The 26,705-nt window shown below is 37.9% G+C and overlaps 1 protein-coding gene across 8 annotated transcripts in view; it reads left to right on the top strand.

Moving 5' to 3' along the window:
- The window catches only part of LOC147872132 (uncharacterized), a 331,170-nt gene that overhangs the window by 30,388 nt on the left and 274,077 nt on the right, over positions 1-26,705 (top strand). For 2 of the 8 annotated variants that reach the window (XR_015537933.1, XR_015537936.1), the window contains exon 2: positions 21,079-21,327. The exons of 4 other annotated variants lie outside the window; for them this stretch is intronic. The gene's annotated coding sequence lies outside the window, so the exon portion shown is untranslated. The remainder of the gene's footprint in view (positions 1-21,078; positions 21,328-26,705) is intronic. 2 more of the 8 variants (XR_015537932.1, XR_015537935.1) reach the window with 1 other exon arrangement.

Genomic DNA, 26,705 nt, shown 5'->3' with positions numbered 1-26,705 from the left:
TTCATTAAAATGCGTTAACAGATTGATATTTGTAATGGTAAAGTGTATTTTTTTTTGCAGTACGGCCTGAATTATTAAATATTATTTAGATCGGCTTCGGCTTTAAATAAGTTTGAAGTTTCTACTGCGTGCTTTTCATACAGGCCTCCGGATTTAAATTCGTCAAATCTACCCCTTTACTCTAGAGCCCGCTAAATTAATTTTTCAAGTTGTAACTTTAACATTGAATAACAAGAAAATCAAAATTCCGCCGTCTGTGTTATAAACCTCTCACTAATTATGACTCTAACGTCTTCACTCTTTCTTTGTCCTTACCAGAAAAAAAGACGAATGGGCATTGCCTGGGAAACTTCTAACTATAAGATGTTCTCATCCCCTAAATAAAGTGTCTCTCGCTCGTCCCTCACCAATTTTCTCCCTGCTTCTACTCTCTTTCTGTCCTCCGTAATCTTCTCTCTCTTTTCTTTCGGTTTTAAAGGGTTAATAACAGACGATCGTAAATTAGCATGAAAACGATTTGAACTGTAAAACTCCTGATTTAAGAGACTAGACTGTTTCAGTAGAACCGTCTTATGACCACTGCTTTCGTCGTAATCGATTTTAATGCTGTGTGTGTCGGAAACCAGCCCCTCTGCTTTCGGTTAAAAAGTCCGTCGTTCAATGCCAGCAGCAAGCTCTATGTAGGGCACAAGAACTCGCTGGGCCGGATGGCTTACATCGTATCTCCGCTGCGCCGAGGCAGAGGCAGCTATATTTAGTTGTGGCGAGGTTTTGAAAGGTCGGCGCCCATCGTTCGCGTCGTGAAATACCCAGAATATCACATGGCGTCACGTTTATACAGGGTTACTACATGTTTTCTTAGCCTGCTCCTCCATGCATCTAGCTAGATCTTACTGTAGGATGTTACTTTTAGAGATACAGTCAGCCCTGTAGGTCTACGTGTGTGTGTGTGGGGGGGGGGGGGGGGGAGTCTGGAAATGAATGCTCATTCAAAGCAGGCGGAAGCTAATACAGCTTATTAGAGCGCATCCTGCTGTGATATAATGATGCAATGATAGCACACCGTTAAACAACCAGACAACACAGTATGAGATTAAAATATTAATATACTAGTGATTTTTTAATGTAGATACTGTGTTTGACGGTGAACTGTTATTTTATGGAAGCTAGTACGCTTGTTATAATACAGAAATAGAAATATTTTAAACATTTTTAGATGCATATTTTCAAATTATTAGGATGATTTGTTAGGTTTAGGAAGTGAGTCTGAAGATTGATGTTCTCTGGGTTGTTGCGCTGTGTAGTCTGGTAGATGTCCACCATTTCGAGTATTTTGTGAACCTACTTGCAATAGGAGACTTGGTATTTATAGTTCCCAAAGTGTTTTCATAAACTGCCATTTACAATATTTCGGTCCTCTTGTCGATAATAAATAATGAATGTAGTTCCACATCTGGAAAAGGCTGAGAATGGCTAGTCGAAGAAAATCTTGAGGAAAACATGACAAATCGCTGTTGTTATGAATATCACAAAGGATTTTATTTCTAGGGTTGTGTTCTAGTTTACTCACTGTTGTGGTTGATTTGGTTGCTATATCAACTGAAGAGGCCGAATGTAACGACAGGATTTGCGTTGAGCTAGAAACACTTTGTTTAAAAAGTAATGTAAGCGTCTCAGGATGCTATGCTAGAAACGTGAGAAGTGGGTTGCCGAGGTTCAAGGCTGACACTTGGAACCTGAGAGGGGTGGGGAATGAGACGCCCTCTAAGTTTAGGTAAGGAAATACGTTTTCCTACATGTTCTTTAAGTGTTTCGAGATTAGGAAATGGTAAAAGCAGGTGTCTTGGGAAAAAAATGGTTGTTGTTAATGAAGAGTGGTGTCAACTCGTGCTAATATTGTATTAAATAATGTAGAGGTGTTGAAATTGGAGAATAAAATTAATGAGTTATAATTAGGAATAGGGAAGGGGGGGGCAAGTTTCAAGTTATGAGAATGAAGTATATATAGAAATAGAATAGCGTTTTATAGATGTTTGAGGCTGTGGACTGCAAAAACCCAGTGTTCATCTTAATAAATGAAATTAATTGAAGTTTAGCGGCTGTGATCTGTTTAAAGGCGATGTCTCGACATTCGCCAGGCTTTGCTTTAGAAACCCTCAGTCAGGATAATCGGTTCACCAGCCGTGACTTGAATGGAGCACAGTCAGAACACGAGAAGTGAAGACTGTGGCCGACAGATAACCGAATTATGGTTCTCCCAAACGCTGGATAAATGAGAAGATCGTTGCGACTTCACTTACCACCCTCAACTTCCTTTTGCAGTCTTCACGCCGGCGATGCATACAAACAGCTGCCGCGTCGGAACAAGTGGACGATCCTCCCCATTTCCGTACGTTCTTGACTGCATCGGGGGGAAAGTACGGGTTAAGAGCTTGTGTTACCGTAGCGGTATTGCGTGTCGCAGCTGCATTTTGCTTAAGTAAATTGTCGTTTGCACTAAAACTCGTTTGAACATTAGTTTTATTGTGATATGTACTTTACGTGGGAGTGAAACGGAATAATAATTACGTTAAGTGGAATGTGTTGTATATATAATTTGTGAATGTACTGCAAATTAGAAGTTATGGTTCGAGTTTTATGTATTTTAGTCACAATATATATATTCTTTATTTTGTTGTCTGTTTTTGTGCAGAAAGTGAAATGGCAAAGGCCCTTCGTCTGTTTTATCTTCAAACCCATTCGTGTTACGTGTACCGCCGATCTAATCTTCCTTGAACTCGAAGCTCAAATCTAACTTAATCAGAATTCTAGAAAACAAATCTTTTGAATAGCGGTTCATTACGTGGGGGCCTTATTACATAATTGAGACCTCTAACGTATATTTTATATTGTTGTGTATTCTTAATGAGTGAATAAATTGCTTATGCTTATAAGTAATAGATTGTATCATAAGTAAATGAAAACCAAGGATAATGAGGAATGCAAAATCATGCAAGTTGCTCTTATTATAGATGTGACCATAATAAGACAGTTTTATATGGAGATTGATTTCTTATTGTTGACAGATCGTAATTCGTCGTAGCTTTAACCCTTTTCATGTTATAAACGAGGTATCTAACTTAGAATCACCACATTTTTACTACCTTTGATCTTTTGTCAGCGTGCTTGAAAAGAAATGTCTTCGACCGTTTCTTTATATTTATGACTCTCCACTAGTTTGAATTATGTACCTGCGGAAATGTAGGAATTACTAACAAAGACAGTTGTTTCTTTTTCTAAAAGTAAAAACTAAGCATAGAAAGCGTTAAATATCTACATTCAAGTTATAAATTGCTAGTATGTAGTCCTACTTATTTGTGGTGTTCATGTGTAACACGGTACATAATTTTATTACACATGGAATTATGAAATTGTGTGATGGAGCTGTTGTTTTGTTAACGTGCTTATCATATTGAAAATCCTTACTTCATTTACAGCCCTACTGTAGTAATACAGCGAAATTTCCATTTATTTTCTGAGCACGTACATCTCTTCTAATTACAAATTGATGGGCCTACTAATCCCATTCTTTGTGCAATAGACTCCCGATTATCCAGTTGCAGATTAACCGGGGTATATCTGGTTTAAACGAAAATTAAAAATGAATTTAGAAAATTTGTTTTAAAACTTAGACAATTAAAAAAAGAAAGTTATAAATACAACAGTGGCATTATTTAGTGCATTAACATACATAAATTGTTGCTAAAACCTGAAGTTTATGACATTCAGCTACCTCAGACCCATCTTAAGCGTAACTAATTCAAGTTAAATAAGCAATATCTTAATCAAACTTTACGCAATTATAAAGCATGTATAAAGGAAATATTTAGAATAAAGCCAATATATAAACTTCCTTTCCGTATAGACGTATTTACGTCAAATTCTCCGGAACCGTAGTTCCACTGTAACTTTTTCCGTTTGAATATTTTTTTTAAAATGGTTGATATATACTGTATTAAATTATATAAAATCCTTTCTGTTATTGGTAAATGTTTATAAAATTTAAGTAGTTTAGGTGAAATAGGTTGTTTACGAATGGTGATTTGGTTATTTTATTTTTCTGTAAATAATGGGGTAAACAGTGCGTAGGGATAATTGTGCAGAACAGAATATTTGGAAAACATAATGTGTGGGACTTGAAGCACGCATGGAAGAGCTGAGCAGAGTATACAACTTTTTATTCCGAAAATTGAAGATAAAATACCATTTGGGAGATATAGACAGATGGATTGACACAGAATGGATCTTATAGAAACAGAGTGTGGGGATGTGGAACGTCAGAGTAGCGTCTGGTGGCATATAAATGATCTGTTAGACACATGACGGCACGTCACATAATTTCCCCTCACGAAAACTGTGTAAGAATCTATACATGGCCATAAATTCGAATCTACAAAAGGGCCTAAATACTTGCCCTTTTAGAAAATATGAAAATAAAACGTTAACACATGTTGAATAAATCTATCGATGATGAACCGGTATGAGTTAATGTGTATTACAAATTATAAATCTTGCATTTTTATAACCGTGAATTACGAGTTTACAATTTCTTATGAAATTTTTCGGCACTGCTTTTGCGGAACACTGGTCTACTGATAAGGCATGGGGTCTCGAATTCAATACCAGTCGGATCAAATTCGGATTTATCTACATGGCTTCCTTTTCCCTGCTCTATGACAGTAAAAATATTGTGTAAGAAAGGGATGTACGACCCAGCCGTGGTTTGGAGTTCACGTTAAGCCACATGTTCCGTCTACATAATCATTTTCACTCTTATCCTATCATCCTGAGTAGACTGGTAGTCCCTCCTACTGCGTGCTTCATTCAAAAATTACGTATCGAATATCCACCTTCACCATCTTCAGGCAGGCAGTCACAATCTAAGCCTAAGGAAAATTCTAAATATCTTGTAGGATTTGAGGTTTTCACGGTGTTGAGTCTGAAGATGGCTGTCTTCTGGGTTGATGCGCCGTGTAGTCTGGTAGAAGTTTACCGACGTTTCAGAGGTCCGTGCTGCCTCCATCATCAACTTCTACGATATTATACGGCGCATCAACCTAGAAGACATCCATCTTCCTTCTCTCAGTATCTTCATCCGTTAAAAACCATTGGTAACATGTGCCCCGGCTGTTTAAGCAACTAATAAGTCATAATTTTGTTTTTGTGGGTTCTATATGATTCTGAGTTTAAACAGAGATTATTTATTAAACAACATTTAACGAACTGATCGTTATAATGATAAATCGTTGTGTTTTCTTTGCAATATTGATTTGATTCTTAAATAATATTTAGACGAACTTCGACTTCAAAAGGTTGTAAAGTAATTTGTATTGGATGAGAAATTCTAACTAACCTTCACGTATTCGAATGTGAACAACGCTTAAAGATTACTAACAACATGTGAAAACAAAAGGCCCATCGAATTAGTACAACGCATGAAAACAGGTTGTTACGTGTTTATGCTAAACAAATTTGTTGCTATGGTAGTTCAGCCTTAGAGATACACGTGCCTTTTATGTGAAAAATAAATTACGTCGGAGCGTGCTGTGGCAATGCTGCCTGTGCTTTCATTTCTATTATAAAATTTTATATTCTGTACGAGCTGGCAGTGTAATAGGCTACGGAGTTAGAAGACTGCGGGGGGAGAAGGGGAATTGGGAAAATTTACTGTCACATCTTTGTAGTTGTGTGGGATTTTGTACCTTAGTGACTTTCACAGTTTATTTCTGTATTGTGATATACGTATTTAAAACCATAATTGAATAAGAAAAGGCTTTAATTGAAGTCTGAAGGTTTCTGACGATAGTGCGTTCTAATATGTAATGTTGTTCTTCTAGACTTTGTCTGTCATCTGAATTATAAAATTATAAAACTACAGCGTTTTTGAAGCTGTATTCTGCTTTGTTCTTCAATTACAGAAGGAAGGAAAGCCTACCTTTTCAGCCTCATTTCTGAACTAGCCTTACACTTGGACATTCAGGTCGGAGGCTACTAATATATTTTGGAAACTATACACATTTTATATAGGTCATATTATTTTTAATGTAAATGAGCAATATGGTGGCTGTGCGTAATTTGTAGGCCTATTCGCTGGCGATAAATAATTATCAATTGAGCTATGCATATGACGTTGGTATGGAATTGGATCAGAAACTTACTACAAATAGTATCCCTGTTTACATTTATTTTATGTTGACAATTGGAACTGTGGTGGCAGCGTGAAATATTGAGATTGTATCTGGCAAAGGCAGCGTAGTTGAAATATGCAGTACTGGGAATTGTACGCAGAAATAGGTCAATAAATTATAAAATAAAGTTTATAATTTCTGATAGCCTTGTAATGTAGACTGAAGCATTTGAAGACAAGTAAGTTTCATTACTTTGTAAGAAGAGACTCTTGTTTTGTATCTCCATCAGCCTTTCCATTTAGAGCCAATTTGTTTCCGCGCAGTGATCTGATTGTGAGAGTGTTAATATTATGACATTGACCTAATATTAACTACAGCCTAAAGAAAGAGTTCATTAATAGTACCTATGACTTTATGACTTGCTTATTGATTTTCGTGGACCTAATTTCGAAATTAGATCTTTTAGCGGGTGTAGTCCAGTCAGATAAGTATTGAGTTGGTTCCATGGCATGGTTTAGACATCCAAACACGAGCTTCATATCTGGAAGCCACAAGTTCAAATCTATGTCAGTCTACGATACAACTGTGATGGATTGTATAGTATTTGCACGGTTTTATCTGCATACATATTTTCGTCGTTCATCTGTTATCACCCCAAACGTGTGTGGTAATTTTGACAAGAAACTGAGTTGTGGAACACAGTGGTGATGGGCGTAAATCGCATTTGAGAGGTACGATTTCGAACCTCGGTGTATCATTTCTGTCCTTGTTGGCGAATATCGGCAAGGTACTTTAAAATAGACCATGCGAATTTTTTGCAACATAGTTCCTATTTATTTTTTGTAATCATTCTCCTACTTCTGATTCGATGCTGCAAGATCTCAATAGTGTATGCGTCATCATGAAACAAAAGTTACCAATTAACGATGTTACAGTTTTGGTTCTCATTTGGGGCTTCGACTGTGACCCATCGCTTGGTTGTGCTCTGAATAAGAAAATGTATTTTAGGAATGTGAGTTTCGTGTTTGGTATCACGAAATACATCCTGACCGTTAGCGACTCAGTCCGAAACACGGCTCGTATGTAACCTAACATCCCCTATCACTTTCTTAAAATCCTTCACAAATTATGAGTGTGTTCATCTTTAGAAAAAAAAAATCCTTATATATAACATTCCAAATTGATTGAAGTGTGTGACACGCTGATGTAACGCATTGAAGTGAGTGTTTCTTCGCTCTCGAAATAATATTCATTACAACCAAGCTTGTAATCCAATTCTACTTGTAGAACAGGATCTAGTTAGATATTACCAGGAACAACCCTGGGAGTTTAATGTGTTTCTGATTGCATTACGTACAGTCCCATTAATTGCTTTGAGATTGGCTTGTGTACAGCCCCTGTCAGTCACAGACATCCGCCGTTGATTCCCATTCTATCACCAGTAATTTTATGGACTGGAAACCATTGCTTTGTGTGTGTAATTCCGTGCCAACTTAACATACAGTCCTGAAGTTGCAATGTACTGTCTGAGCGGAGAATTTACTGACTGAAGTACCCATCTGCGCAGGCGCATAGCTGTTCTAATACGCGGTATAGAAACACCAGCTGACTCTCAGTTCGCCATTAGTTTTCTAAAATTTTGGTGTTTCATCTCGTTCTGGTATTTTCAGTATCTCATAGTCCATATAGAATTTCGTATGAAAATAACAGACCCAAAGAATGGGATATCACACAGACTGCTCCAACAGCGAAAACAAAGGGGAAGTGTTTTTAGGACAGCGTTCCGCATGACGTCACGGCTTCAAGGTCGCGTAACTAATGTGGAGGAAATCGAATTCTCGGGTAGAATAGGCTGAAGTGCATAATATCAAGGCTTCGAATTTCGCTATGGGCGTATATGTCGTCTGTTTTTGTGCTTATTACATGAATGAGGGGAGAACATACTTTGGTCCCATTCCTCATCTGGAGTCTTACTTCCTGTCTGAATAGGATTTAGAAAACATTTTCGCGCAGATAATGCCAGCTGTGCCAACAGGACTGATGTTACAGAAAAATAAGTAGATGCTGGAATGACAGTTGGTAGTCTTGGGTTACGATTAAAAGTAGACTAACTATTGAAATTAACTATAAATTAATGTGTAGTCTTTAAGAAGATAGGTGGCTGATGGGTATGCTGAAAGAAAAATGGAAAATTATCTTGGATGAACGATTCTTAGTTTATAAGATATTGTAGATGCGTCATATTGTGATTTATTTAAATAGTATTAAAAATATATTAAAATTAGCCGTCAATCACAATATAAAATATTTAAAGGATTAAAATATCATTTTACGTTCCTTATCGAGTACGATTTTATACGCCCTACAGGTTACAGTCGTGATTTAAATAATGTGTTAAAATTGTAAAACTTTACTGACTGTATAAAAAGCGACGGCAGGGTTGCCTATGGCAGAACTGAAGTGCATGATAGAACAGAAGTGACAGTGCAAGTCAGCAACAATAAACAATGTGCAAGGACAGCAATATTAATGGAGTGAGGAAAATTTGAAAATTCCAGTGAATATCAAGAGGCAGACAAGGTGTATGTATCCTATGTCGCATTCTGCACAAGAACCGTTACACACTCTTGCTTGAAAACATCAAGTCTTTATGTCGTACTGCAGAAGATGTTAGAACTGGTGACCTTCTTGGGTTATAAATGCCAGCAAGAGTCGTTGCGCGGGCAATATCGCGATTCGCAACATCCTACGCAAACTAGGTGATGATGTTTTTGCAAAACACGTACCACACCAGCAACTGACTCTTAGTCGGTTAATGCACAGCAACTCACCACCCCATATAGTGCTGAGGTTTTCTCTCCCTCTCCCTGTTTTCTTGTTGGTGGTGAAATTGTGTTAGGTCGAAGAGCGCCCTGAAAAATTTGTCGTGGGTTTGCCAGTTCGCGAAATTCAATAATTTTGTTGAAATGGTTACGATGTAAGTGGAACGCGATTTTAAAAGAAGTTTTTGATTGCCTGGCTTCCTTTACGTCTAGTACGAATTTGGCTTTAACGAGTCTAGGTAGACCTGTCAGACTCGCAGTAGAATGAGTTTCATTTCCCTTAGAGACTGTTCTTGAAACTCGAAACGGAACTTCCAGAAAATTCTCGACGTCTTCGCCCGATTCTAAAGTTTGTAATCCCTGTAATATGTACTTGGTGCACAGATACGCAGTTTTAAGACTTTAGAACTTTATAAGGTAAATTGAGATATGCATTTTATTTGGGATTTCAGAAGTATACTCCATGATTCCCAGAGGTCCCGAAGGTTCTGCGATGTTTCTTAGGACTTCCACTGATGTCTGTCTGTAATGACGGAGTAAATCATAAGTTCAGCTAAGTTCAATATTTGTGTTGGTTATCCACATTTCTTCATTCAGTATACTTTATATAATAAGCGCCTGTTTTATTTGTCCGTCGTTTATTTAAATGTGCTTCAGTAGCTCAGATTATAGAGCGTCGAATGACGGCATAAATGAATTGTAAAGGACATGGAAGGAACCGATCGTGATCTGACTTGAGGTACTACCCCTGAATTTGCGTGGAACACCTGAGGGGAACCACGGAAGGACCTCAGTTCCGAGTCGATATTTGACCCTGGGACCTCTCGAATACGAAACAGCATTTCTGGTAACCACTGGGAATCTAATAAGTTTGTTATTTATTCCATGTATGTTTCTCGAGCCATCTTGAGGAGTATTAAGTTATTAGGAGTTAATTTACATAATATAAATCCTCTGAAGGTGATCTAAGAAGGGGGTACTTAATTTGCATATGTTGGTTATATATTGTATTAAATCTACACTGAAATTTCTTGATTCATACTCGAGGCTACTCACAACTGAATTTTCAATATAATTTCTTTATACAATTGAGTTTCCATGATTCTCTGCCACGAAAACAAAATACTTCAATATCTGTTGCAGCTCCTGCTTTGAAAATTCAACTTCCTACTGTTACTTCTTAATATCGGAAGAATTTGTTTAGAAGAAGCAGAAATATTCTCTGCAAATAAAACCTCGATGTTTTTTATTTCCTCTTTCTCTTTGTACTACATGCCCCCAAAATATATTTTTCTATAAAACATTGTGTGTATATGTTTAGTTTTGGGGGTTTTATTTAATGTATTTTGTTCTGTAAGACTTGCGCGTCGAGATTTGGGAAACACCGACAATGTTGAACCGTAACACGGCAAGAAAATTCACGAATTTCTACTAACATTTGTCTCTTTACATGAGGTTTCATGTCTTCGATGTCGTGAAAATGTCGATAGTTGTTATCTAGGTCGATGTCGCGTGGTCTTGTAGGCGGATGCAGGCTTTTTGGACGAATGTATCTCGATATTTAGGTAGAAGTATAACTTACATCGCGACCATCGTCAGGGTAATAAACAGAAGTTTTGACGTGTAGATGGAGGCGATATGCTCCTCACACAGCATCTAATTTCAGGATACAAAAACTCATATACACCTCATTTGTTTCGAAGATAAAGTCAGCTTTATATGAACATACTTAAATGGTGCACATGCATACATACATCTTTAATGTTATCGTGGATCATCCTTTAAAGGTTGTAGATAGAATGTGAGGGACCTTCTTCCAAGTAACGTAAATTAAAGAAACTTTTGCTCTTTGAAAGGCAGTCGAGCGAACTGCTCTCAAGGTGAATTCAGTTTTCCTTTTGCTGCCAGAAACCATAGACGAGCATAATCAAAACATTCAATTACGTTCTGCTGGTTTTTATGAAAAAGTTCTGTGTTTAGTGTTGGTCATAAATTTTAAGTTTCTTTGAGATGGCTTTCAATCATCGAGTGAAATGTTTGATGTTGAATGAGAAAGCGGTATTAGTTTTATGAAGGAAGACTCGGTTGACTTACCATATTTAAAGAGTTTCGTGATTGAATTTTTACAAAAATTTCATTTTGGCTAATTTCACTCACTCTCACTTATCAAATTTTGTTGTTATTTTTGAAGAAACGACTATAAAGCCTGTATATTAGATAAATATTTAAGCCTGCTTTGTTTCTCTGCATACTATATACCTAAGTTAGTCGACTTACTGTTTGGTTTATATGAAGTTTTTATAATCACCTCTCTCACTGTCTTTTTTTTCAAAATATTATTATTGGTGATTATCCTTCATTTTTTAGTCCGTAAAAGAATAAATTCAAGGAAGTAGTAGGTAGAGAAAGACGAAAACTTGGAACGGAACAACTGGGGGAGGTAGGTTTAGGAACCATAGTGACGCTATGGAATTCTGAACTTGTGATGGGCATACTGTCATTGGATTGGATTTCATCTTGATTGTTTCTTTTTTATCTGTGGCATTCCTGTTTTTTACTATAACCATCATGGGCATTATAACGACGTCTGTAAATAGCACACAAATTGGTGCAATAGATTCTGATGAAGGGAATTTAAATTGTCACCAGGAAATACATTTATGATTTTCTAAAGGGTTGTGACAGTGGTTGATTTATTGCATCGCAATCATGTTTGAAATTGTTCACCGACTGAGGTATATTAAATGTCATACTTTAGGCAATGGACAATGGCCAGCGAACTTGCTGTGTAAATGCATTTACATGCTGTAAAACGGCCTACGTACTTTATAGTGGAAGTTTATGTGGTTAGCATTAATACGAATATTTGAAAGGATTTCAGTGTATTATTACCGTGACAACAATGCAATTTGACCACACGACACAGAGAATTATCGTGGTTATTTTGGTCGTTATTTACATGGTCAAGGGGTCGAATCTCACTGAGGGCTGTCAGTTGCCTTTGTAATTCCTGAAATAAAACAGACGTACCATACCCCACAACATTCTATAACGACGCACCACAACGCATAACAACTCAAAGAAAACGCACCGGGACTCATCAGTCTGTGCTGAAAATACTTTTGATAATCGTTTTTGGGATGTTACCTCTTAACCATTTTTACTGAACTAAAACGGTTTATATATAGTTTTATCATAATGTATGGACATCAATGAGGAGATCTTTGTTACAATGACGTAGAAGCAGGGAATTGGACCTGATGATGACCATAATGGTCCGAAACATGTTCAAGTGAACAGACAATGAACAGGATGTGAAAAGTGATGGATAGGAAGAGCAAAGATCAACATAACAAACCGGGACTTGAATTACCGTAGTTTTACTGACCTGAATCAAGTGATGATGTTTTACGGAGATGAATGAGATACGTCTGTTTTACGGTTATTGAAGCCTGTAAGTGCTGCAGAAGGATTCTGGGAGGAAGCCGCTGTTCAGTGTACTCTCCCGGTGTATGTCTTGGACTGTGAAAAAGACGATAAATATTAGTCAGGATTGCCAGTCTCTATAAAAGATTCGAAATTATTTTAGTAAGTATAGCTAAATAAGTGCCAAGAGATAATTCCCTAAATTATGAGGTTCTTTATTCGTCGAGGAAAGGCTGCTGTCTCTGAGGAAGGGTTTCTTTGGCTGTGTAACACTGCATAGTGGTGCGGTAGCCATGACAGAGTCATAACCACTTCTACCTCGACAGATTCTATTCGCGAACCACAGCTATCCTGTCCAATCTTTCTTTGCACAAAATTTTAATTTTAGGTAAGCAGTGAATATGGAGATGGCTGCTTCTGGGCTGTAGCGTCATGTAGTCTGATGGAAATTTACCAAACTTTCAGAGGTCTGTGTAGGCAGCAAGGATTTCTGAAACGTTTGTACATTTTTACCAGACTACACGGCGCTACAGCCCAGAAGACAGTCATCTACCAAACTTAATTTTCATTCCCTAAAAGTTTCTGGCAATAGTTGATTCATTGTAGACATACTGGACACTGGACAATGGACATAGTCTTATACACTGAGAAACCTGATCAGTTAACGCAGTGGTATTCAACCTGGGGTACGCGTACGCGAAGACATCTTAGGAGGTACGTGAAATTTAAAAAATATATTATTTTATAATAAACACTGAATAATCAGTAATGTGATTTATTTAATTTATTTTAGATGTAGATTATATACTATGTATAACTTGAATTACACACCAACAACTTTGGGGGTACAAAATTGAAGAGAAATTATATCTAGGGGTACGCGAACAAAAAGGGTTGAATACCGATGAGTTAAAGGAACTGTCTTAGTAATTCAGTCTGTGGTAAAAGAACCAATATTGAAAGCAGCAGAGTTCTGATTCCTCGTACAGTCTTGCCAGTCTCAATTAGCTCATTCCAAAAGACCGTACTGAGTAGGTACCATTCGCCTTCACCACACCTGAAGACGATAACAGATCCGGTTGTCGAAACGTTGTGTAATTTTGTAACATCAGACGATGGACAAGGTCCAAAAACCCAACAATTCGGACAAGAGGTGAAATCAATTAGTATTTTAACATTTACTTTGTATTTCTACATTGCAGCCTTATCTGTGCAAGCTATGGAATATTTAATGTAATGGAAAACATACAAAATGAGTTTCTACAGTGAATACTAACAAGTCTTCTGTGAGTAAGATGTCTCAACTTAGATTTCCTTCCTACAGAATGAGCCTCGAATCATTTAATGTTTTGTGAAACTGTCAGTTTTTCTGCTCTGCTCTGCTACTCCTGGGTCCCGTAACGGTGTTCTGTTTTGTTGTATGGTATAAAATATGAACTGTAAAAATTTTTTCCACTTGAACTCTCGCATTTATGCAGTTTAATAAATTGTTACTACACAACACATGTTTATTTTCACAGTTTTTATCGACTACCACGCTGAATGCAAAACCCTACTCAAACACACGCGCCCAACTCACTGGTTTGAAACAAGCACGTAAAACACTCGTTGTTATCCTTCTATATGTTATAGTTCCGAAGGATTAAATCTTACACATTTTAATACCACTAGTACAATACCGACCATTGTATTTAATACTAAGAAAGAATGTCCAACTTATTAAACCCTTGAAGATTTCTGTCTTCTGGGTTGTTGCGCTTGTAGTCTGGTCGATGAATCGCTCTGATGACGGAGGCAGTACGACCTCTGATACGTTGGTAAACATCGACCAGACTACACAGCCCAACAACCCAGAAGACAGAAACCTTCATACTCACCGCTGTGAGAACCTCAAATCTTACAAATTAAACCCTTAGTGCCAGACATAAATCTTGTGCTAATTCTAGTAAACTTTGCAAAGAAAGCGCTGCAAACATTCTATTAATTTGATGGTCAATAATGTGTTTTCAGTCGAGGTCACTTTTAAAACTTCTATTGTCTTTAAAATAGCGAATCTTCTAGCCAAATATCCGCTTCATAGAATGCTGGCAAATGCCATGCTCATCATTCCAAGCGATCCCCATTCTCATCGTGTAGGATCGATAGTTTTGTAGCACACAACTTTAATGCAGCCGCAGTTGATAGCAGACGTACACGAGAGAAAGAGGAACAAGTAACCATGCCGTGAATGTTCCACGTAAATACTCAAGAAGTTCAGTTCATGGAGAGCGACGTATCTACTCCCAGTTTCAGTGAATACGACGACAGAAGAAATATCTTACGATTCGAAATGATTGATCTTATAATTCCTGCACAGAGATTCCAAATCCTTATAAAGTCTCGGGCATCGGTATTTTGATTAAATAACCTACATTTCATTATTTCCATGTAGCATGCCAATTCTACTGTGTTAAACCTTTCGTATCCGATTACAGACCTAAAAGGTCAGCTTATCGGATTACATAATCAATCAAATTGACTCTACCGAACTCTGTTAGCTATCTGCCATTTGTAACATTAGTAGGCCATTGGTTTCAGAATCACCTGCGATTTCATCCCAGAAAGTGACCATTCTGACCGAGATTTAATACGAATGTCCTTACTGCTACTCAGTCTATCGCGTCTTTCAGCCGAGGTCGCGCTGCCATGTCATTGGTCTCACAAACTACACGACTTGCCATATAATAACTCGAGAACAACTCTATGGATTTACATTAAATTTGGTATAGGTATTCATGGGGTCCGCAGTGGCCACGCGGTCTAAGGCGTGGGCCTTCTGCCCCTTGGTCGCTGGGACCGTGGGTTCGAATCCCACTCAAGCCATGGATGTTTTTTCCGTGTTGTGCTGTCCTGTGTACAGGTAGAGAGAGGCCTTGCGACGGGCCGATCTCTCGTCCAAGGAGTCCTACCGAATGTCTAGATCGAACCAACGAAAACGTTTGGACCCACAGTGCTCAGGCACTTGAAGAACGGGTCGTTCCCAGTATCCCCAGTATGGGTGTTCATATTGCCCCTTTTCTGTTCTATATACAGCTTTAAACAGATATAATGAACTAAAAACACCTTTATAGTATCGATATTTTATATCCCATTTAAAATGTAGGGTCTGTTCAATAATAAAACAATAATTATTTCTGTTGTTAATATTTCTTCTATAGAATGTCATTTAATGATGTTTCCATATCATATCCCATGCATAATTGAAGACAGGCCCTTCAATATTATTCTTCAAGTTCATTTTAATAATCTATTGTTCATGCAGCAGCGACTGGGATTGTTACAGACTATTCTACCCTAAAATACCATAAAAGAATTGGAAGTTCTTCCAGACAGGACGAAACAATCAAATTGGGTAAATTTAAGTACATAGATGCATCTACGGACAGCAATAAAGCAAAGTTACGACAAATTATTTTTGCTAATATTTCTCCAAAACTGAACATCGCGATCCTGACACAAAAAAGCCTGGGGACAAGGAAGATGCCTACTTTGATGTCCTTTGTGTTCCAAATTGACAAGCAGGAAAGCGAATGGGAATTCTCTCTGCTCTTTTCCACCACACACACACATATACACAACCCACTCACTCTTGCGTGTTGGTTATGACCGATACTCTCATAAAAGTTTTGTGCCTTTAAACTACAGCCTATGTAAAAGCGTTTTGAAAACATGTAATGTGGGCTTTGCTATGCTAAACATAAACCACTGTGATAATCTACTCTATAAAATGTCAAGTTGTCTCAAATTAATACAAAATTGACATCTCTTAATATTCTTCGGTGTTTAACAGACGGCAAAAACTATTTTAGTAATTGACATCTTGAACCAAAGAAAATATTTATTACAGTTATAAAATAACAGTCCTCTGGAAGTAAAATGTTATGTTCCAGGTTAAAACAGTACTTACTATTCTAGTGCAAAGAAAGTCCGCTCAGCTGTGTTCAGTCCATTCTTTACAGTTATCTTAGAAAGCTAAAACGCTGCTGTAGTCTTGTACATATAAAAGTAATGTATTCCTTCAATTCTATGGCCAAAAATATTCTGACTCCATGCAATGCCGTAAAATAATCGGCCAAAGAATTTTCAACTTGTCAGTTTGCTCAGTATCAGTGGATTTGTCAGTGTTTGGTCAGCAGATGTGAACTCCAAACACTACTAATACAGCTGACATTTACGATCAATAAAGGAATTTATACATTTCTGTGAGTTGAATGTAAATTTTGTGATGATTTTACCAGATCTCTCTTTTTTTCTTCCTCTCTCGTTTCGATATTTCCTGATATTTTTGACCGTTTTTTCCGGTTTGTGAGACGTGCGTCGAATGTAAAGCGTATTCTCACTTTCAGAAGATTCTTATTTGCCAAGTACTGTTTTCTTGCAGGAAAAGTATGTTAAAGGGATGATACTGTTTTACTGCAGCTAATTTATATTTGCATGGCGCTGTTACGTATGGATATATTGAGCTCCCTTCTTTATAAGCCGTGAGCTACTCTATAAATTAAACCCTTTTAACTCGTATCGTGAAAAAATGATTAATTAAACACATTTTGTTGTTTCCAGTAACTGATTTGCTGTCATGAAGACCTACTGTTGTGTTAAGATATTTTTTTGTGCTCAGCTGTTTCTGTTAAACACAGATATTTTATGAAGAATGAATGAGTTTATTCTGTTCTGGTTTATATGTTGCCATATGTGTCTACCTCAGCAACTAGACGAGTGCTCGTGCCAGCTTATGATGTCTGGCTCTGACACCTTCTATATATGTTCTTTCAGTTTAAGGGATACGTAGGTAGATTTAGACGTCTAGAACAGATGTTTACAATTTTACCTTGTGATTCTGAACTCACACTGCTTAGAAGCACTTTTACTCAAAGGTGCACTCAGCGCTTGATATTCCGTTCTGTTTCGATATACTTGACGTTTTCCTCTCCTCGTTAATAGGAAATAGGGCGCTAAAACACCGAAGCAGATTAAACAAGGCCTGCCTCATTGTGACCATGATAAAAGGTTTCGATGCTAACAGATGCTGACATGTTAGTTCGGTCAGTGTAGCGACTGACTACGCACTTGAAGATCGGGGTTTGATCCCCGACAGGGACGGAGGATTGTTGTTCTAGCCTCTTCGTCCACACCGGTTCTGGGGCCCATACAGCCACCCTTACAATGGGTACCTGGGTCATTTTTCCGGGGGTAAAGCGCGGCCAGTGGGTGACTCTGACCACTCACCTCCATCTAGTGCCGAGGTTAAGAATAAGTAGGAGCTACGCTGTCTCTTCCCCAAAGTACGTACAGAGTGTGTAGCGGGATAGTTTTATTCCCCTAGATTCACATGTTACAGCGTTGGGTTTTCCAGCTTTTAAATCTGTTATCAGTTCTTACCAGTGAGGCTGGTGTGGTTTGCTTCGGTGTGTCCTCTCACCCGTGGTTTCGCCTGCCAGTTTGCAATCCGTGTGAGATGATAAGTACCACGGAAACTTACCGAAGTTGTTCATTCTTGATTGAACAGTAGTAGACATAAGCTTCTGGGCTTACTGACTTGAAAACCGTGCTGTTGTCGTAGTTAATAATGAAAGAGCGTCCCTGTAAAGTCTGCTGTGTACCGAAAGTTGAATATCTGATTTGTCTTTGTTAGAGACAACAGGTAGGAGTCGTTCTTGGTCTTCGCCGTTTCTCTTCATCAGGCCGGTTCACAGACGTGGTAAATCCTGTCGTTCGCTCATGCTAAGAAAAATGGAACAAAAGGAAAACTGTGATGGAGAAATGAAAAGCGACTCGCTTGGAAACAGAACATTGTCATTGGAAATTAAGTTTACGTTCACTCATTTGTAAAATTACTGAAATGTAAAGACTTTATAAAATACGCCTTCAAGTTTCCTTGTACGCCAATAATTAATTTATAAGAGTTTCTGAACGTTAAAGGCCTTACTAACTTCAGCTGGAAGTTAGAAATCTGCTGTTGTTTGTACCGCAGAAATTTATATGTTAACAATAATATTTCTGTTCATAGTGTAGTTTTCAGTATTTTATTACAATTTACCGGATGTTCTATATACAAACTAAGTGTGAGGTCTTGTACTTACAGTTCTAAGCTTTTAGATAAGACAGTTGATTGGATACAGATTGAGGTGTACTTTATAAGCGTTCATGAGAAACGATAGTCAACAATTCGACGAGGAACCACCAATTTTTATTGTAAGGATTTATGCCACAAAAAATGGAGCAGTGTCAAAATTAATTAATGTTTTTGCATCCGATCTGTAATGTAATACTTGATGTTGTAGTTTGTATAAAAGTAGACCTATGTTCGTACGTGAATCACCATTGACATGGGAATATGACGTTAACCATTGTCCGGTTATCTACTTTTGCAAAACAAAACAAAAAATAGTCTTTGTGAAATTAAAGGAGTGATTGTTCAAAGAGTCCTTTCAATAAAGATGTTTCTTATTCGGCCCGATGATTCCCCATTAAAACTTCTGTAGCCTTCTAGATAGATAATTATGTAGCCGAGCTGTTTATACAGAGTGATTAATTTTGTTTTTTTATTAATGTACAAGGATTACGTTAGCAATCTTATAAACCAAATTCACAACAGGTGTTCAAAGTTTCGTCCTCCACATATGCATGTCCCTGAGCTCTGCAGAAGTGTATCGTTCCATTTGACGTAGCAGTGAATGTAAAAAGATTACGAAAGCAGCAAGACACCAGTCACTATCAAGTCGCCAACACAAACAACCCAGGAGCCTCTGCGTTCACAAATAACCAACACGAGACTACAAAAGCAGCAATACACCAGTCACTATCAACTTACAAACACAATCTAAACAGCCCAGGGGCCTCTGTAGAATCTGACGGGATACGTGTGATTCAAAATTAAGCTAGTAGGAGAATAGCAAAGTACGATTATTCCAGCGGTATGTTATCAGACTTCTCTACCTTCAATGGCCTCGACCGACTCAGGATAACTTCGGAGGACATGGATTCCTATTCGAAAGTTGTTCTCTCTGAGTCCCTCTATGCGCTCCTTCAGTTTGGCTCTAACCTTTTAAATCATCCTGTATATGGGGTCTGGAATTGTTGACATACTTTCAGGTTTAATAGTACTTATGTCTGTACGAAATATGAAGTCTGTTTGTCGTCGAATATGTTAGGAATTCTGAGTCGGAATAAAAGAACGTTTTAAATTAGTTCTACTGTTCCAGCATCCGTCTCGAAGGACTAAGAAAAACATGAAAATTCAGTTAAGAATACCCGATCTAAATTCGAACTTTTATATCCTGAACTTCAGTTAGGCACATTACCGCCTTACGAATCCGTCCGACCATCATTTGTGAAGGATGCATTAAAATAAAATATATTCTTACTTTCCGTGAATGATAAGCATTTAAAGACTAGTGGTAACTATATGTACCGTCTGCATTAAGTCAGTAACGCCTCATTTTGGATTTATCTGTTTCGTATGAGTCTAACTGTAAATAGGGATTATTTTCTTAAACAAATTGGTCTTAGTAATGGTAAAGTGTGGTGTTTTCTTTGCGGTACGGACTGGATTATTAAATGTTACTTAGACGGGCTTCGGCTGTAAAGGATTGAAACCGTTACTAAGTTCTGAATAGCCTTTATGATACTGGTGTATCAATTGCAAACGCAAATTGGATAATGACACGCGAAACCATCATACGGCTCTCTTCGTCCCCGGCCCTAGCATGACCTGTGTCTCATCCGTTAACATGCATCTACTTGTTGGGTCTGTCATGTCCAAAGCGGATCAGTTTAACATTCTCAACTAGTCCCCAACGTTTTCGTTACCGCGGGCCCACACACTGGCCGCAGGTTGCCGATCCCTGACATAAACTACTGTTGTCAGTGGTTACGAGTTCCACCACACTACAAAAAGTCTTTCTGTTGTTGTCACAAGAGTGTGGTGGTTAAATAAACTTCGTATTACCTTAAACACTGAAATGTGCCACTGGCATTATTAATAATTATTGGTACTCATGTGAATGGATAGCGCACCATGGAGGCGTTGCGTATTCTTGATGGAGGCAAATGCTATAATTCACAGCCCATTCATTCGTTATTACTCCGTAGCCATAGGACAGAACACTGTGTAGATCAGTAGAGCAGTTATTGACGTTGTGGCGAAGAATAACGTCCTAACACCCGTTCTCGTTATGAACCCCTCTCGATCTGCTCGTAGCTACTGTATTGAATACGCTCACTGAATAAGCTGCGAAGCTCACGTCGTTACTGTTAAGATGTTTGACATATAATTTTACCAGCATGAAATGTTTGGTTAAACAGCTGTCTTATCTAAATCGAGTTCAGTGTCATAAGCTGATAGCTAGTGGTGGACACTTGTTTTTTCTATTGAAAAACTTATTCAGTATCCGTGGACATTTAAACCACTAAGCGAAATTAAATTGTCACTTAACGCCCTGTTACGAAATCAGTTGGCATGAAATGGAAATTCGAATCGTTACAGTTTTCCAATGTTTATGGGAGCTTTGAAATTTAACCAGGGTGGGTTACAATGGAATTGTGACGGAAGCGCTCTTGTGTAATGACAGTTGAACGTATTGACATTTATGGTCTCATTTTATGACGCGGTTTCAACAACGTAGGATATAGTAGGATTTGAGGGTCTCATGACCGTATTCTGGGTTGACTGGCGATGCGTCACATCTCATCGCCCTGATGATGGAGGCAACAAGGATCTCTAAAAGCTTGATAAATTTTACCAGCCTACACGACGCTGCAACCCAAAGTACAGCCAACAGCGAAATATAAGGTAATATCACTATCATCATGTCAAGGCCACTGCAATATCAGCCCAAGGGTTTTTTGGAATATATGAGATGGAATTTTTCAAGGTAATTTAAAAACCATTTTTTCAAATCCATATTTCTGCCGAATGGTAGGAGCCTCTGTGACCGTACTCATGTCAGTTTGAGGTCACGGTCAGGTCAGCGTCATGATAGAGTCACGACAATATCAGTCCCATGGTTTGCCATATATATGACTTTAAATTTCTCAAGTTTATTTGAAAGTTATTTTTTCAAACGCATTTTTCTGCTGAGCTATAGATGTCTAAAGGACCATACTCATCTCAGTTCGAGATCACGGACCGGTCAGAGATATGTCAAAGTCACGACAGAATCACTCCGGCGGTTTGCCGAATATAAGACTTTAAAATTTTCAATATCATTCGGAAGTCATTTTATCAAACCCATATTTCTACCCATCTGTTTGAATCTGATTGACCATACTTCTGTCAGTTTGAGGTCACTGACAGGTGAACATCATTTCAAGGCCACTGCAATATCAGACGGAGGGTTTTTGGAATATATGAGATTGAATTTTTCCAGGTAATTTAAAAACCATTTTTTCAAACCCATATTTCTGCCGAATGGTAGGAGCCTCTGTGACCGTACTCATGTCAGTTTGAGGTCACGTTCAGGTCAACGTCATATTTAGGATGTATGTCGAATGCGGCTGCCGTTACTTTAATATTTGGATAACTTATAATTAAGCACGAGAAATTTAAAAATTCTGATTCCAGATCGGTGTTTTTCATATTGAAATATAGTGCATTGCTGTAGAGCTAAAACCAGTGGCGAATACTGCTCTGGGATTCAGGTCGCGTTGATATGCTATAGTATTAAATCTCCCATCCCCCTAAAGGCTAATGCACCGAAATGCTAAGGTATTTAAAATTCAGTTCTTTATTATCTGCGTGTTGTATTAACAGCCAGAAAGCAAATTTTAATAAAAATAATAACAGTATGCTGCTGTTATTTTATATAGTGAAACATTTCTTTTGTATTTCCTTTGTTTCATTGGTCTGTCGGTTCATTTCTAGACTGACCGGAGCATTCGCCAGTGTTTGGTGCAGTTCTGTCTGTAGTTATGGGCCTGTGACTCTGATTATGGACCTTGTGGAACACCACATTCAATTGTTGGGCTTTCTTTGAAGTTATTAAAACTGTAGAGGTAATACAGTCTTTATACACGTGTTAAATTTCTCTCTGCCACTCTCTACTCTGTACATCATTTCCAAGAGAATTTCTTAAGATGTACACATTCTCCGATTTAGGTTACAGGACTGTAGTAGTCAGATGTACGTTACTTTACACTCAGTACTGACTGTATTAATATGTTATCCTAGAACCAAAAATGTTGTTTTCTCATTGGAGCACACGTTACATAACATTACATAATCTGGTGAACTTTTAAGGTGTATTTCGAAATACAACCTTTTGTTCAGGGAACATGCTGACAAATTAATCTTGTTGCTGTATTGGTGAAAATATCCATACGTTGTATCATGTAAAGCCTGAATTCCGAATTAACCAACATCTTTCACTTTACTCTGTGATGGTATATAATTTTTGATATCACTACCCATTCGTCTCTCTACGTTAAGTATACGTTTATTCATCTGTGTGATGAAGAATCAGTCCAAAGTAATTTTTAAGTTTGTTCAAAATCATATTCTGTTCCCGGTTACAGATGAGAAATTTTTTACGCTAGGTCTGCGTTGCAACCATAAACGGAACTGAAGAATAACAACGTTGTAACTTTTCATTCTTTGATATTTGCTTGAAATTTTTATTTAAATATGAAAGTTGCAGCAACCGTGAAACTTCTCCGCTCTGCGGCGAAGGCTTTAAATTATTTTTAAATAATTGATTTCATTTTAATAGGGTTTCTTAAGAGTTGTGCGTTCTTTAAATATTTTAAGTTGTGTTGTCATTATGTGTAGCCAGAAAACGTTTACTAGAATACAGCACAGTTGTTTACCGGGGTCCGATGACGTCTTATTAGGGTTGAAAGGAACATCCTTTCTTCTTTAGATTGCAATAAGGAGAAAGGTATGTTTGCTTGTCTTCAGATTCAAGTGTGGACATGATCGTTAGGAATACTAATCGACCGATTTTAAAAAAAACTTGGTATGAACATCATGTAACTGGAGATGTCACCTTCATATTTTTTTTATTTACCTGTCAGCTTTGCCGACATGAAGGTGTTAGAATTTATGAAGTTGAACTAATGAACTGCATTCGCTACATCCATTAAATATACTATGTTGAAATGTTAAATGCTGAGAGATTTTTGAAAAGTATACAGCTAAGTAACGTACTTCATGGAGAGGAGTCATTCTTGAGAAGGTAATTGTACGTTAAGCTGGTCAAGATTTTTTCATGCGTTTCATAAGACCTGAAATTTCATTACGTGCCCACTAGAACTTTCCACCGGCTCCCGTTCTGATCCAGATTAATTCACGTTACAAGTATGTAGCTGCTGTGCAGTTGGTTTAGGAAAATGAAAAATATTTACGTAATTTCCGAGATAAGGAATTATTTACAAATTTTGAGAACTGAAAAATGTATTGAAACCAAATGTAGATAAAATGTAGATTAATATGTACTATATTTCAACCGTCTCACTACTTCTGTAGCTGAGAAATATGGACATTGGAAAAAGGGATGTAAGACAGCGAGACGAAATTCATGAGACGCAGAGCAGGCTACAGTTTATTAGACCGCAGAGAAAATGAAGGTATTTTAGAGGACCCCGCCGGAGAGAAATTGCACAGTATAAATAAAACTAGTATAGTGTCATTGGAGGATGAAGAACATTATACGTCCAAAACATCTTCTTAAGTAGCGTTAGGTTAGGTTAGTATCGTAAAATGAAGACAAATACAAAAGAGACTACTAGTCATTTGCAACGTTGATGCCTAAACAGGTCATTTATTTCCATACATTCTTGACCAGAAGGGTAACAACATAAAACTAACAAAAGCCGTGTGTAATAGTTTGGTTTCATAACACGTTACTAATCAGTGTAACTTGGTTTGTGAGATTTGTATGGTGACGCGTTCGTACAAGACCTAAATTCGTCGGAAGTCTGAATGCACACGGTTTGCTCGTTTAATTACTCTGCGAGGGAGTGAACAGGCCCCTGTGACGTATGCGGGCATGGAAGTCACGTGCTGCACTACTAGTAGACCTAAAAACGTTATACTTGTTCTAATTTGTTGTAAACATTACTGGTAATACTTAGAGCATTGGTAGTTATAAAATAGTCAGCAATGACAAAAGAAACAAATAATAACTATACTACCGATAGCGGAGCTGCGGTATGAAACAAAGACTTGAGAAATATCTTTGTACTAAAGACGAATGTTCTCCACCCAGGAATAAAGGGTTATGCATTCCCGCAACACCACTTTCCTACCGCGCTACATATGTCACAGGTATTTACTTAGGACTCCCGTAAAGTAGGTTGGCCAAGAGGAAACGTTGTCGAGGCAACTACAATTCTAAGGCACACGTGTGTCTGTATACCAAAATTGAAGCCTTTGCCACGTGTCTGCACATTCGCACTCTATGAAGTCTACAACAGTGTAGGGTGGTGTTAGTCATAGTGTCCATCTTCTGATTTACTCCAGATATGTATTGTTTTAAATTTCGAATTTGTGGGTCAACAATTTATTCAACTGCATGAAACAAACCCGTCAAAAACTTTGTGCCATTTTCGACCACGTACGTGTTTAGAACTTTTTTTTGTGTTTTGGTTTGAAAAGTTATTTTTCTTTTATGATGATGATGATTCTCATAATAATAATAATAATAATAAATTGGTCACATAATATTAATTGAGCGTTTTATTATATTATTGCACAAATTAAGCCTGATTATGCCACCAAAGGTTCGAACATTACAGTTACATTACAAAAATTCCCCTGTAGAAGACACCCCCCCGGACCCCTCGTGACACCTGTGGGGGAGTGCTCTACAGGCCCCAGATCCGGCCGGTTTGCCACCAGTTTCAAAATTATAACAAAGACAGGCACAGGTATAAACATATTGGGAAAAACTGATCTAAGATTGTGCTTTGAAAGTTCTGGTTGTCAAACCATCGAAATTTTATCTCTTTGGTATCCGAGCCTTTTATCCAGAAGCTCAAGTTGGAACGTGAAACTTATGAGAGCTTAGTCATCTCAAGGGAAAAGCACCGCGGCTTTTAAGAACGAACTTTACTGGCCGTTTAATTTAAGCCGACGTTGTAATTCTACGTTACTTTTACTTGTCAGCATCGGTCGACTGGCTTTCAAATCCTCATTAACTCCTGTACCTGTTCTGCAATCAGCATTTAACCCTCCATATTCTACTTTCAGAAAGTTCAGATTTTTATTTAGGTATGAACGTTAATGATATCTTGCTGAAACTGGAGTGGAACGGTCTACAGTTATAAACTACATTTACATTCTGCGATCAATTTATGCACTTTGTGTAAATAAGTAAAAACTAAGTACGGTTTCAGATTCTCACAGTGGCGAGTATGAAGATGAGTTTTAGCGCCGTGTAGTCTACTAGAAGCTTACCGACGTTTCAGACGTACTTAGTGCTTCCATTACCAAGGCGATTAGTAAGTCTCGCGTGAGGAATCGGATTGAGATATAGGAATCAGTCTGAACTTTGACACGTTAAAACACTCTTATCTAACGAACTAATATCTAAATAAAGTTATATTTGTGCCTATACACATTGCCAAGGCAATTAGAGTCTGCTGCACGTATGTTACGTTTATACCTTGGCGGTAAATGTTGCTGACTGATTAGTTAGCTTATTTCATGTAGAGGGGTGTGTTATACTAACTGCCTCCTATCTAATGGATACCGAGAGCTATTTATCCTGGAGCTAAGCGTGCTGGGCGTGAAGATGACCAATGGCATCTATTCCGAGATTAATAATGCATGGAACTATGCCTTTATCCCCCCTACGTCTTCATAGCGTGCTTAATTAAGCTCCAGAGACAACTTTGCCACGTACTACTATTAGACTATTAATGCTTAATGTTTATGAATTAGGTGTATTAGAAGACTGATGCTAGTGATTGTGGTAAGTGACCATAGCTCAGAGTTTGGGGTCGCTGCACCATTATCGATGTAGTTGCTGCAAGGCGAACCGATTGAGCAAGGTTTGGGGTTTACTGCATCGCGGGGCGAAAAGGTTTCGAGTGTGGAAGGCTCCGAGGATTAAAGGAAAACATACATATAACAGAATTTAATCACTGCAGGGAAACTTTTGCGTCAGCAGTGTAGAACGAACCGCTTTCCCAAGTCAGAATTACGAGAAACTATCTACACCCTTGCGCGTAAGACGGAACCGTTTTAGGTCAAGGATAAAATTCTGGTTTTATGGAGTTTAAACTTGTTATTTATTTTCCCTGTGTGTAGTAA

The sequence above is a fragment of the Zootermopsis nevadensis genome, unplaced genomic scaffold, assembly GCF_977971745.1.
Source record: "Zootermopsis nevadensis isolate Lab colony 2312 unplaced genomic scaffold, Znev_1.0 Znev_ptg000030l, whole genome shotgun sequence".
Classification (NCBI taxonomy): Eukaryota; Metazoa; Arthropoda; class Insecta; order Blattodea; family Termopsidae; genus Zootermopsis; species Zootermopsis nevadensis.
Note: the sequence above shows the minus strand (reverse complement) of the source record. Positions and strands in the feature narration are given on the sequence as shown.